This window comes from Brachyhypopomus gauderio, unplaced genomic scaffold (assembly GCF_052324685.1).
Source record: "Brachyhypopomus gauderio isolate BG-103 unplaced genomic scaffold, BGAUD_0.2 sc124, whole genome shotgun sequence".
Lineage (NCBI taxonomy): Eukaryota > Metazoa > Chordata > Actinopteri > Gymnotiformes > Hypopomidae > Brachyhypopomus > Brachyhypopomus gauderio.
This window is the reverse complement of record NW_027506945.1, coordinates 332,031-346,823: the sequence shown is the minus strand read 5'-3', so window position 1 is coordinate 346,823 and position 14,793 is coordinate 332,031. Positions and strand designations below refer to the sequence as shown.

The following is a 14,793-nucleotide window of genomic DNA, read 5'->3' as shown; positions in this document are numbered from 1 at the left end:
TAGGCAAATATTGACTTTGCAATTAATTGCTGTTAAGCTGATCACTCTTTATAACATTCTGGATTATATGCAAATTGCCATTATAAAAACTGAAGCAGTAGACTTTTAAAAATTAATATTTGTATCATTCTCAAAACTTTTGGCCATGACTGTATGGGAGTGAATGTGTACATTGGGGGGTGTATATATGTCTATAAGATTGTATATGGGTGTGGGTGTATATATGGGAGTGAATGTGTACATTGGGGGGTGTATATATGTCTATAAGATTGTATATGGGTGTGGGTGAATGTGTGTGGGAATGTATGTAGAGGTGGATGTACATGTGCGTGTAGGTGTATATGTGTGAGGGTCTATATATGAGGGTGGGTTTGGGTGTGTGTGTGTGTGTGTGTGTGTGTATGTGTATAGGGAGGTGTGTAAGTGTATACATGATAAGGGTGTATATAAGGGGTTGTGTGTTTGTATGTAGGGGTGTGTATATGGGGGTGAATGTATATATGAGGTTGAGTGTATGTGTGAGGACAGCTGGTTCTGGGTTGGTGGTTAGTTGTGCCCGGGCGGGTGGGATTCCCGGGTCTTTCTCTGCCTGCCTCTGGGGGAATGTTGTCACAGCTTTCTACTCTTGATGGTAAGTACATTCTGTACATTTATCCTATATTGCACTTTTATGTTGCACATAAACACACACTCACACACACATACATCACAGTCATGTGTGCTATATGTCTTGGGTACACTTTCTGCTCTTCTTTGCTGTGGTCATTTGAGATGGTTGTTTTTATTTTTTATTTTTCCCTGCCCTTCTGTCTTTCCCTTTTTATTTTCTCTCCCCCTCTCTTCTATATCCTCTTATGGTCCACCTGACCTAACCCCAATTATTGTTATCACTATTGCACTTTATTATATCGAATTGTTATCATCTGATCTGTACCTAAAAACAAAGTTGTCCTCCAAAGATGGGGGGGGTGGAGGTGGGCCACAAAAAAGGAAAAAAAAGAAGAGAAACCATGTCCCTACACTGTGACCCTACACCAGAGGTGGGTAGGAATGCGTTACATTTACTCCGTTACATTTACTCAAGTAGCTTTTTGGACAAAAATGTACTTGTAGGAGTAGTTTTAATATGAAAGACTTCTACTTTTACTTGAGTAAATATGTGGTGAGAAAAACGCGACTTTTACTCCGTTACAATCGGATTTGCGCCGCGCGCTACCGTTACTTTCGGTTTGTAAATAATTCGTCTTTTCAGTGAGAAGACTGACCAACGTTCGTCACCAGAGTATGAGTGACCAATCAAATGAAGCCGGTCAATCACGTGATCACATACGCAAACTTTCTCCACCGTAGCAAGAAAGTGACAGAAAAACCTCCCGAACATCCCTGACCTCAACAGCCAATGTTTACATTACAAACGTTTAAAAGGACAGCTATATAATGCGCTGCAGGGTTGCCAAGTTTTCAAGATCACTTTTAGTGAGATTTAAACCGGGGTGGGGGGTGGGGGTTTGGGTGGTGAACGTAAATTGTTGAGGGGGGGGGGGGTGTAAAATGGACACAAATTAAGTGTTATATCGCGATCGGTCGATCGCCAGTGGTTGGCGCCAGAGCGAACTAGTAACTCATTGAATCATAGATGTCGATCAGAGGTAAATAAACTTCGGCATGAGAAATCGGATGTGTGGCGTGTAAGCGTGTGAAGACAGTCAAATGCGTGTGTCTCACGCTCAATGCGTGAGAGTTTGCAACCTTGGCGCTGCCAATTGTGTCTGCAAACGTGTGGACATTTCAGCCTACAAGAACTCAACATCAAATATGAGGAAACACGATGCGATAAGTTTGCTGTATGTATAATTTTGTGTAATGTTATATCTCTGAGGCATAACGTTTGTATGATGTAATTATTAAATGTAACGCAGTGCAATACTAAAAACCAGTTCTCACACTGATTGTACACACTAGCAATATAGGATGATTAAGTCTGCTACAAATTGATTCAGTTGGTGTCAAGTTGTAGCTACACGAATTGGCTGACAGTCTCATCAGTTAGTGCCTTTGTGGAACACATTAAAGTTACACAGGCCTAATAATTAGGAACAAACAAAAATACACATTATTTATAATAAATAATTTATATATATAATATTTATTTATAATAAATTATTTTTATCATTAAAAGTCATTGTTTCCCGTAATTCAATTTCCCATGATGTAATTTACTGACACGAGACAGTACTCATTTACTCATTTACTCACTACTTGAGTAGCTTTTAATCAAAGTACTTTTTTACTTTTACTCAAGTAAATTTTTGGGATGCATACTTTTACTTTTACTTGAGTAACATTTGGTTCAAGTAACTGTACTTTTACTTGAGTAAAATTGTTGAATACTCTACCCACCTCTGCCCTACACCATGTCTCTACCCCAAGTCCTTACACCATGTCCCTACACCATGACCCTACACCACGTCCCTACACCACATCCCTACACCGTAACCCTACACCACGTCCCTACACCACGTTCCTACACCGTGACCCTACACCACGTCCCTACACCATGTCCCTACACCACGTTCCTACACCATGTCCCTACACCACGTCCCTACACCATGTCCCTACACCACGTTCCTACACCTACACCGTGACCCTACACCACGTCCCTACACCATGTTCCTACACCACGTCCCTACACCGTGACCCTACACCACGTCCCTACACCATGTCCCTACACCACGTCCCTACACCATGTCCTACACCATGTCCCTACACCGTAACCCTACACCATGTCCCTACACCGTGACCCTACACCACGTTCCTACACCGTAACCCTACACCACGTCCCTACACCATGTCCCTACACCACATCTCTACACCGTGACCCTACACCACATCCCTACACTGTGACCCTACACCATGACCCTATACCATATCCTTACACCACATCCCTACACTGTGACCCTACACCACGTTCCTACACCATGTCCTTACACCATGACCCTATACCACGTCCTTACACCACATCCCTACACCGTGATCCTACACCACGTCCCTACACCGTGACCCTACACCACGTCCCTACACTGTGACCCTACACCACGTCTCTACACTGTGACCCTACACCACGTTCCTACACCATGTCCTTACACCACGTTCCTACACCATAACCATTCACCATGTCCCTACACCGTGTCTCTAGATATAAACTATGGCCTGGCTCCAGGGTGATGCACCAGTTACCCTGATCCGAGCAAGGGTGTCTGGGTCCTGCTATTTGTATGACTTTCCCATATGCAGTTCAGTTTACACATATGCAGTTCACTGACTTGACCACTTACGGTTTTGTAATACATCTGTGTTAAAATCTTTACATTTAATCTGCAAACATCTGTCTTTTCACACCACATTACAGAAAGGCTGTTGGTATCTATTATGAAAGTCATTATTTGTCATTGTCTTTGTCATGGTCACAGTTGTTTTTCTTGTGTTATCATGTATAGCATTTTGGGCTTTAAAGGTGTTTTATAAAATACTTGCTTACGTAAAAACCAAACCAAGCTTGTAGATGTAGACTGTAGCCATCAGGAGTCACCAACACCAGTGTGGATGTGTTCAGCCCTCAAGGTTCCATGGTTGGCACCAGGAGAACAGATTCACAACAAACAGCTGTCAGGAACGAGTTTTGAAGTTTATTAAAGAAAACAGATTAAGTGGCACAGAACCATTTAGACAATTAGTTAAGAAAAAAAACAGATTTCTGATTGGTATTGTCCTCATTAGGAAAGGAGCTGCAGCTGAGACAGGCAGGATGTGGACTCAGGGAACGCCAAGGAGAAGTACGTCTTCAGAGAAGAAGGAGAAGAGGCTGAAGGTCTGAATGAAGGTCACAAACAGTAAAATCACAAATTCTCTTACATGATTGAGCTGTGCAAAAATCCCCGAGGACTCCGGAAAGAAGAAATATAACAGTCTACCACTCACAATACAGATTGGAGAACATTAACGACATAAGAATGATGTGCTGGCCTGCAAAATATGAAATGATGCAGAACAGGATACACATAATTTAATTCCAGTCATTTTATGCATAGCGTGAGCTGTTTGATTATTATTCCTAGTTGACCAGGTTACACAAGGAGTTTGAAGGGGAAGAGTGGGCCTGTTCCAGACATGACTCAATGTTTTCCTGAGTCACGTTGTTTCCTTGGGGACGAAGCACTGTTCCATTGAATGACATTACACTGCGATTAGTCATTCTTGAATATTCATGTAAGTGTAAAAATGGTTATTCTTGAATATTCATGTAAATGTGAAAACTGCTTACTGTAAAAGTCACAGTCAGTGCAGACTGTAAGTATATTCTGATGGAAGCTAGCTAAGTTTTTGATTTCAAGAACGCTACACATTCTGTGGTATATCAAATGAAACAATACATGTTACACACAAAATACAAACTTACACAGAACACAAAGTTACACATCACTGTATGTGGAAGACTGATAGAAAGAAATTGGACTGGAATCAAATTTGTACAGCAATATTGTATTGTATTGTATTGACTGTATTGTTTGCACTGCAATTTGCTGACAAAAACAAATCTGATTGAAATTCAAAAAAGACAGACAAGTGACTGGAAAAACTGCAAAATCAAAAACTTATTCTACACATTCAAAACTACCTGAGCACATACAGCCTCCTCTTGTTGAGGTGTGAATATGGAACCTCTACTACCACTATGAACTAGTCTTGATATCCTATATGGTATAAGAATGCAAAAATGCAAAACAAAAAATGTAATAACATGTCAGAATTTATGCAGCATTACAGCACATTTCTGAATTACAGTACATACATGTTTTCTCTATGAAATATTTGAACGATTGAAGTTGTTCTTCCAATACTCAGCTGCACCCAGCGACCAGCTTCAGCCATTGTAAGACCATGACTTACATGTAAAACATGGTCCACAATTGTGGCCTTATTTCACTAGTGCCATTTTGCAACAGTTTAAAATCCACCACAAAGATGCAGTGGCTATCTGCAGCCATCAGACTTAAAGCTGCCATTCGTGAAGTGGCCTGCAGTCATGCAGACACTCTTATCCTGAGTGAGCTGCAGGCCTAGGCATGTAACGTGAGGTAGGCAGACGCTCTTATCCTGAGTGAGCTGCAGGCCTAGGCAGGTCACGTGAGGTAGGCAGACGCTCTTATCCTGAGTGAGCTGCAGGCCTAGGCAGGTCACGTGAGGTAGGCAGACGCTTTTATCCTGAGTGAGCTGCAAGCCTAGGCAGGTCACGTGAGGTAGGCAGACGCTCTTATCCTTAGTGAGCTGCAGGCCTAGGCAGGTCACGTGAGGTAGGCAGATGCTCTTATCCTGAGTGAGCTGCAGGCCTAGGCAGGTCACGTGAATTAGGCAGACGCTCTTATCCTGAGTGAGCTGCAGGCCTAGGCAGGTCACGTGAGGTAGGCAGACACTCTTATCCTGAGTGAGCTGCAGGCCTAGGCAGTTCACGTGAGGTAGGCAGACGCTCTTATCCTGAGTGAGCTGCAGGCCTAGGCAGGTCACGTGAGGTAGGCAGACGCTCTTATCCTGAGTGAGCTGTAGGCCTAGGCAAGTCACGTAAGGTAGGCAGACGCTCTTATCCTGAGTGAGCTGCAGGCCTAGGCAGGTCACGTGAGGTAGGCAGACGCTCTTATCCTGAGTGAGCTGCAGGCTTAGGCAGTTCACGTGAGGTAGGCAGACGCTCTTATCCTGAGTGAGCTGCAGGCCTAGGCAGGTCACGTGAGGTAGGCAGACGCTCTTATCCTGAGTGAGCTGTAGGCCTAGGCAAGTCACGTAAGGTAGGCAGACGCTCTTATCCTGAGTGAGCTGCAGGCCTAGGCAAGTCACGTGAGGTAGGCAGACGCTCTTATCCTGAGTGAGCTGCAGGCCTAGGCAGGTCACGTGAGGTAGGTAGACGCTCTTATCCTGAGTGAGCTGCAGGCTTAGGCAGGTCACGTGAAGTAGGTAGACGCTCTTATTCTGAGTGAGCTGCAGGCCTAGGCAGGTCACGTGAGGTAGGTAGACGCTCTTATCCTCAGTGAGCTGCAGGTCTAGGCAGGTCACGTGAGGAAGGTAGACGCTCTTATCCTGAGTGAGCTGCAGGCTTAGGCAGGTCACGTGAGGTAGGCAGACGCTCTTATCCGTGAGGTAGGCAGACATAACGTAACATAATGCAGAGAAAAACTCAGCCGCTCACAATCCTCATTTCCATATTATTCTGTGCATAATGTTTCCCTCTTAAAAGGGCATTATGGATGCTGCAGTAGCTGAGACTCTGACTGAGGGTGCGGGGATGTTAGCAAGTCAGTAACGGTGCTTTGGTTAAATTATTTTCATCCTTAAAACAATGGAGCTGATGTTACCATGGCTATGTCTCTTCTGCACGGTTTTTCTAGCTACAGCTGTGTTTTTGTCTATTGTATGTTTGGGACCGCTGTCTATTCTGGACAAACCATGACAACACTGCTCTGTTTGTGAAACAGTAAAGCTTCCTTTCTTTTAGAGGCATTGTTTGAAAATGAATCAGCAAAATCTCAAAGCTCGAATTCCTCACTCTGAGCCTCAGGGTCTGTAGCAGGGGTAACCATAAAAAACGCAGAATTTTCGAACCGATTATCTTCAGTAATTGTGTAATATTAATACATTTTTACACTTTAACTGTTTACATAGATTGTAATGTGATGTGAAGAGACAGATGCTTGAAGTAAACTTTGACCTCACGTGTGGCACCAAGCAGGTCAAGCAGAACAACACGAAGGAGGTGTTGAGTGGATGAAGCAGTTCCAACAACAGCCTGTGGGGGCAGCGTGGACCAGGACAAAGCACTAAAAGTGATGTTCAACGATTAACAACAGCTCCCACCACCATCACACCTACACACTCACTCAGTCCACAAGCACAACCGACCTCATCCGCGGAGACACGGTGTCTAGACAGGCTGATGTTCTGACAGAGGGTGTGGTGATGTTAGGAGGTGCTCAAATCATCATGTGTTAAGACCTTTTTCACTTAATTACCTGCTGAAAATGGAAGGAGTGTGCTAGTGCATGTCCTCTTTATCCTGGTGTCTGTTCAGTATGCTCAAGTAATAAAAACCTTGAGGCTATTAAACAGCAGTTCACTTGCTGAATGCCTGCAGACATTAGTTTATAACAGTTAGTAACTGAATCTGGTGACTCAGGATGTTGGACAGGAGGCTGGAGCAGAATGGAGGTTGGATCAAACCATTATCTCAAAGGGTTTATGTGTCATCACATTGAATTTGTTTGAGGTCAGCTTGCCTCGGGAATTGGAAGGCAAGTTTATTTCTGTAGAAATGGCTCAGCAACAAAAGGCTATGAGGAATGTATAAAGTTAAGATGACACTTTTGTTTGTTAAATTTTTTTGTTGCTTTTTCCTTTGAATGAGGGATGTGGGAACCCCCTCCCTCCACGCCCCCCCCCCCCCTTCCCCCCCAAAGAAACAATGTATGACTCCGCACTCAGGAGTGGGCGAAGGGGTGTGTGTGTGTGTGTGTGTGTGTGTGTGTGTGTGTGTGTGCCCGTTGATGTTTCAAATCATGATGAAAGATTTCACCTTTCAGTCTTTAATGTCATTACGAGTTGTGTGTTATGTGTATTATTAACGTCTGTGTTTATAGGGGTGTGTGTGTTGTTAAGGTCTGTGTTTATAGGTGTGTGTTTCTTGTGTCAACTGCCAGTCTTTGTTTTCACTAAGTACCGTAAGTATTTCAAATTTCAAAATTCCCATGTTTAAAAATAATATATTGTTCCTCCTGTATGCCGCATGACAGGGTGAACACTTGGGATTTTAAAAAAGGCTTCCCTTTAGATACACAGCGATAAACACAGAGATAAACACAGCTCTTTATACAACAACACCACAGAGGCCACTCTTAAATCACACAATAACACACATCCCCATATAAACCGCACAAAAGCAAAGTAATACATAATAAACAATTAAACAAGGAACTATCAAAAACTAGAATTGCTGTATCATATAGCTGTCTTATTTTAAGCCTGTTTAATTAGCAGCATGTCCACTGGAGCAGTGGCAGCAGCTTAATTCTTCTGTAATCTCTAACTTGATGACCTGTCACACAGCAAACGTGCCTTTAAGGTGCCAATAACATTATCCTTTGCTCTCTAAACGATTGTAGTGCTGATGTACTGTGATCTGGAACTACTTCAAAAGTACAAAACAAAATTAAATGAATAAGTCTAAAAATCAGAAGATGTCAGCAGATCCCTCTGACCCCGTTCTGCCCCCCGGGGCAAAAGCTCAACGTCGTCCCCACTACAGAGAACTCAGAGGGTCCTGACCAGCTCTTGCACTTCCTGGCGTAAGATGCAGCAGTAGATGGTGTAAACAGGACTGTGCAGATTCCTCTCTGATTTCTGTTCAGGCATCTACCACGTGCTGCTCTCTCTCTCTCCCTTCTCTTCCCACACATGTCCTCCCTCAAAATGCTCAAAATGACCAGACACTTCATGTCCTCGATGCTGTGCATATTATATATCCATCTCACAGAATAAGATGCCAAACATGTTACACATACAAGGAATTTGGCTTGATAACAGCAATACGACATGTAAAGTATGACATGTAACAATTACACAGAATATTAACAAGCATTTTACTAGAGGAGAAGTAAATAAATAAATAGAATAAGAATATAAAGTTAAAAAGTACTAAAGTAATAAGTGATGAAGAGCTGAAGTAGCTAACAGATCAACAAAACTACAATACACATGAATATGATAGTATGTAAAAAAAAAAAAAAAAGTAGGTTCATGTTCAAAATATTGTTTAAATAAGGTTATAGATGGTGTTAACATGTACAGAAAAGAAAAAAAATCATGTTAAATCAAGATCAGACCAGTTCTAGGTTAGTTTGAAGTTTACAGTGGGAGGTGTCCCCCAATGAGCAGCACTATAGCTCTGGGTAAGAAGCTGTGGTCGTGTCGTGTCATGCTGGTTTTGATGATCCTGCGTCTCCTACCAGAGGGGAGAGTCCAGATGAGGTGATGTCCAGGATGTGAGGTGGTGTCCAGGACGTGAGGGGTCAGTAATAATAATAATAATAATAATAATCTTTATTTGTATAGCACCTTTCATACATACATGCAACTCAAAGTGCTTTACAGTATAAAGTAGTCATTTTGCCACTCATCCTCTGCTGGTGTAGCAGGGCTGGCATACACTTACACATCCTGATTTAAGTGATCCATTTTTTTTCCCATATTGCACGATTATTTTCTAAACATCGTGGTGGCTAAATCAAGTCAGTTTAATTTATATAGCACTTTTTACAACACCTGTTGTTACAACACAGATTTACAAGCTCATAGGTCCAGATCCCTAATGAGCAAGCTAGTACCAGTCCACATTTATAGTTCTGTATTTAGGCCAAGCGGTCCCTTCAATGTGGATATTGGGCCTGAGGTAGGGAACATCACCGGTGCGTTCGCCAACATCACTCAATGCATCAGCACATCCACTGGCGAGCCAGACCAAGTGCCTCTATTTGCCAGTACTGAAGGTATTAATACATACAAAAACAAATATACAGACTCGAAAATTAGTTGAAGAGAATAGTTCATTTCTTTCTTTGTTATAAATGAAGGTTTGAGGCACCTCTGGAAAATGACACAGCTGACCAATCATGGACCCCGCACGCCTGACCAGTGTCCAGACGCATCTCGTCTCTCTTGTTCATGCTTCCTCCCCAGCACACCACAGCATAGAAAAGACAGCTGGACACCACAGCCTGATGGAACATCTGCAGGAGATTCCTACAGATGTTGAAGGATCCCAGTCTGTGTTAATGAAGTGAATGAAGATGAAAATGAAGAAGAAGATGAAGAAGTCTCCCCCGACACCGTCTTAGTTGTATATAATACATTTATTACAAAGAAGATCAGCATCAAATCAAGCACCCTGGACCCTGGAGAGAGATCTCAGGCCAATATGAATCTCTTCTCTCCTACAGCTGAATCTGTCTCATTTTAAATGCTAGTTGTTTATGCAAAGCTAGGGCCCTCGGTCCAACATAATATCTTATCCATATAAAAGAGAAATGAGATGAAAAGGGATTTCACAATACTGAGACTTAGAGAGAAGGAGAAAGGTGGAGCCCTCCAAGCTTGGACCTTTGCCTTTTTAAATAAGGCGCTCTCACTAGACGATTACCACAGAGAGCCCCAACATTCCTAATATCTACATACACTCTAAACAAAAGACTTCTTCTTAAAAAACAAAAACTTCACAGGTGGTTTTCCTGTAGCAGGCAGGATCCAGCAGGCACAGATCTGCCTACATAGAACTGAACTCTGAATGCCACTCTGAACTGAACTGAACTCTGAACTGAACGCTGGACTGAACTCTGAACTGAACGCTGGACTGAACTCTGAATTGAATTTCCTCAGTTCTAAGCCATTTAGGTTTTTTATTTTTAATATTTCTAATTCAATGTTTAAACCTTTCTGCCTACAAACATATTTTTTGCTACTTTAGCATACTGAAGTATTTCATTTTCAAAGCAAGCACGTGTGATTTGATCATTTTGACAATGACAAAGTGAGAAGTGACTAAAAATGGAACAGAAATGTAATAGAAGAAATAGAAATGTAATAGAAGAAACAGAAATGTAATAGAATAAATATGCACTGGAGGGAGGCACAGTGGCATGAGTATGGTGGTGGAAATGAGAAAGATGAGAGGAATCATTAGTAATCAGGTGACTGGTATGAGTGAGTGTGGATGATTAATGTGGGATAGCCAGAAGTGAAGTCATTTTTAATGACTTATGTCATTATTATAATTACTTATCAGAACAGCCGTGGTTTAATTTTACACTGGCATGTGGGTGAAAGTCATGATGACTTGCTTTCTAGTGATCATAGTCCCACCTAAATCAGCAAATATTCTGACTCATTTTTCTTTTTATAGGTAAGTGATGTAATCCCAGATTTGCCCTAAATATCAATAAATATTCAATCCTAATCCTATGGAAGAGTTTGCTCTGCTCATGCAGGGAGGAGCATCTATGTGCATTATAATAATACTACCATACTATTGTCACGTTGTGGGTGGGCCCCCTGCCTGTCGCCCCCGTTTACAGCGGCAGCTGTCCTGTTTTGGTCACGTGATGTTCGTCCCTCAGTTGGGCGGGACCCGTGATCTGTCTCACCTGAGGGTCATTTGTTCGTCTATATATGTCTTGTCTTTGTACCAGTTGACTGCTGGTTATTATTTCCTTAATCTGGATCTATGTCACGGGTATTTGGTTTGCGCACGTTCAATTAAACCATCCTCTTTCCCTGAGACTTGGCGTGATCGCTTCCTTTTAAGTTGCTCACCCTGCCCTTCACAACTATACTACTATAATACTATACTTAATACTATAATATTATTATAATGTATAGTATACAGTATATTGATATTATATTGAACACATATAAAAGCCCTCTCAGAAATGTCAACTAAACTTTTATTACTATAAGTATGTACTTTTTGTACATAAGATTGAGATTTCTTATCCAGTTAAAATTAACACCAGAAAGTCCTTGTGTAAATGTGATTTACAGACAAGTGTCCAGAGAACAAATCCTGCCAGAATTGGACTTGGACCAAAATCTGACACAGTGTGTAAGAGAGTAATATTCAGGGTCATGTCACATCAGGGCCTCCCAGCGGGGCCCACACCCACACTCTTCTACCCCTCTCAGAATCAGCACTGAGTCACTGAGCCGAGGTGAGATTTCAGTCCTGATTTCATCTAATCACCATATATTGACAAGGGGGTGTCATGATAACAGAATATTTGAAAGACAGCTATGTTTCAAAAACAAATATGTTTTTAAAATATTCTATGAGCTATGAGATCTTTAAAAAATGAATTTTAAAAAGTCCTGAGCTATTTTCAAATGCAATATAATATACATGAAATATGAGTAATGTGAATAATATGTCACTTCAGCGTGAAGAGGCATGTAAGTAAAAAGATTGCAGGTGTACCTGAGCCAACAAGTGAATTTCCCTTACAAGATCGACTGTTTCGTCATCGTGGAGTAATGTAAACAACCTCTAGAACAAAACCAAGGATCAAAGAAGCCCACAGACTTAGGCCATTTGCAGCGTCGAGGGTTTTTTTGTCACCGAGGACAAAGACAGAAACAGAAACACAGCCTTGCAGAAGGTTGTGTCTCAGGACAAGCTCTGATGTCATATGAACGCCTACCCAAACACGCCAAACATCTGATTTGTTATCGCAGGTCTGTATCAGGTCATCTTGTAGACACCCAGACACACTTCTTCTCCAGAACGTGAGCGAGGCAGGAAGGCAGAGTTTTAGTAATAGTGCACCAGGAACCCATTCCATGTGCCCGTGTGCTTGGATTCCACCTCTGCTGGTTTCACTGATACTCTTCATTCATTGTTTTCAGTACCTCAGAAAAATGTTTTTCCTGTTTGAGTTTTCAGGTTACATTTCTTTACGCACCCATTAAGGCAATGCCCTATATGAATATATGAGGAACTGTGAAATGTGAAAGGAAAATCTATATTGATACATTGCATAAAAAAAGGTTTATAATCACGGAGGTTTATAAACATTGTAGTGTAAGAACACAGTGATTAGAGTGATATTCACTCTATCGTTAATTTGTTCGTCCAACACTGACAGCACTTTTTAAATTGTCGTCACCAAACAGGACCGGACTTTCTGCCTTAGCTGTGTTTGCATCACAAAAACATACACACAAAATACACAAGTATTAACACACAGAAGATTAAACCTATTTAACTGTTCAGGCCCTCACAGAGGCAGCAATGATGCAACCCAAACAGGAAGAGTTTCCGTGAAAAAGCCAGCTAATCCAGCACTCCGCCCGGGGAGGGAAATACCCGTGTGTGGGTGGTGCGGGGGCGTGCGTCGGGCGCCCAGAGCAGGTGGAGAGGTACGCATGGGGAAATCCACCACAAGCGACCGTTTGCCACGCGTTAGGGTAATGGGAAGCCATGGGCAGGATTCTCCCACCCAGTTTCATTTACCTGGAGGATGGCATACTAGCAGTTTCATCCGTAGGTGGCACATACCTGTAACGTCCACAGGGAAGGAGGCATTCTCTCCTCAGAACCTCCAGCTCTTATTTACGTGCAAAGCCAACATTTATGTCAATCTTGTAAAGAACGGAGCTACATGTCTAAAACGGAACTGGTTCTGAGGTCTGGTGGTCTGTAGAAGAAATGGCGTGTGTGTCCCCCCCCCCCCCCCCCCATCCCAAACAGAAGCATGAGCTCCTGTCCATTTCAGTGATTCACACACTCACACGGGTGGTGTCTCACATGGGTGGTGTCTCACAATGGTGGTGTCCAGCAGCCTGGGCTGGAATGCACGCCTCAATCAAATGATGAATTTCAGCTACGCTCCGGTTTCTTCAGGAGAGCCGATGATCCATATTGTCAACTAGCTTAGGAACTCGTGACCTTATCAGTGTGGTGTTTCTCTCCAAGGGAGGATCTGAGGACAGGCTGTGAGTAAGAGGAAAACCCCGACGTTTTCGGAGGTCATCCATGCTTTCTACAGTCTCTGAACACGTTTCCCACGGCTAGGAACATTTTGTGAGCATCTTTCCCAGGGCTCCGACCAGACTGTGAGCATCTTTCCCAGAGTTACGACCATACTGTGAAAATCTTTCCCAGGGCTACGACCAGTTTGAGTCATTAGTAATCAGGTGATTGGTATGAGTGAGTGTGGGTGATTGATGTGTGATAGCAAGATATGAAGTCATTTATAATTACTTATGTCATTATTATAATTACTTATGAGAAAAGCCATGGTTTAATTTTACACAGGCATGTGGGTGAAAGGCATGATTACCTGCCTTCTAGAGATCATAATCCCACCTAAATCAGCAAATATTCTGACACATTTTACTTTTTTTATGCATATTTTCATGTTTTATTAACTTTGTACAATACCCAAAACATGCACAGAGTGTCAAGTCTAACAGGTTATCACACATAATACATACAGAAGTCACCAGGGATGTAAAGTAAATTACTAGATAACTGTACAGTCGAGCAGATGAAGGTCAGTGGTGAGTTATTTACAATCAAGGAAAATCAAATTAAGGCAAAAGATAAATGGTCAAATTTTACTTTTTATAGGCAGTGGCGGAGCCAAAAGGGGGGGGGGGCAGGGGAGGTAATTGCCACCCCCAACAGAGCCCTTGCCACCCCTAGTGCCACCCCACTGGACATGGTAACTTGAAGAGAAAATATGTGTTTCCTTTAGTTCATCATTTGTATATGGACCCCTCTGATAAAGCCTTGCTCACCCTTTGGCCACCCCATGAAAAAAAGTCTAGCTCCGCCTCTGTTTATAGGTAAGTGATGTAATCCCAGATTTGCCCTAAATATCAATAAATATTCAATCCTAATCTTGTGGAAGAGTTTTCTTACTCTGCTCATGCAGGGAGGAGCATCTCTGTGCATTATAATACTATACTATACTACTATAATACTATACTTATTACTATAATAATATTATAATATTATATAATATATAATATAATATGTATAGTATACAGTATATTTATATTATACAGAACACATTTAAAAGCCCTCTAAGAAATGTCAACTAAAACCCAAGCTTTTATTACTATAACCATTTTAATGAACTATGTACTTTTTGTACATAAGATTGAGATTTGTGCGCCTCTCTCCCAGGGCTAGGACCAGTCTGT

General features: G+C 42.1%; 1 long non-coding RNA gene across 1 annotated transcript; it reads left to right on the top strand.

Annotated features, from left to right (window-relative positions):
• The first annotated feature begins 1,591 nt into the window (after positions 1–1,591).
• LOC143498927 (uncharacterized) lies at positions 1,592–7,113 on the top strand. Its single transcript, XR_013126000.1, has 3 exons — positions 1,592–1,844; positions 3,778–4,266; positions 6,776–7,113. It is a non-coding gene; the product is annotated as an uncharacterized LOC143498927 (long non-coding RNA).
• The last annotated feature ends 7,680 nt before the right edge of the window (positions 7,114–14,793 follow it).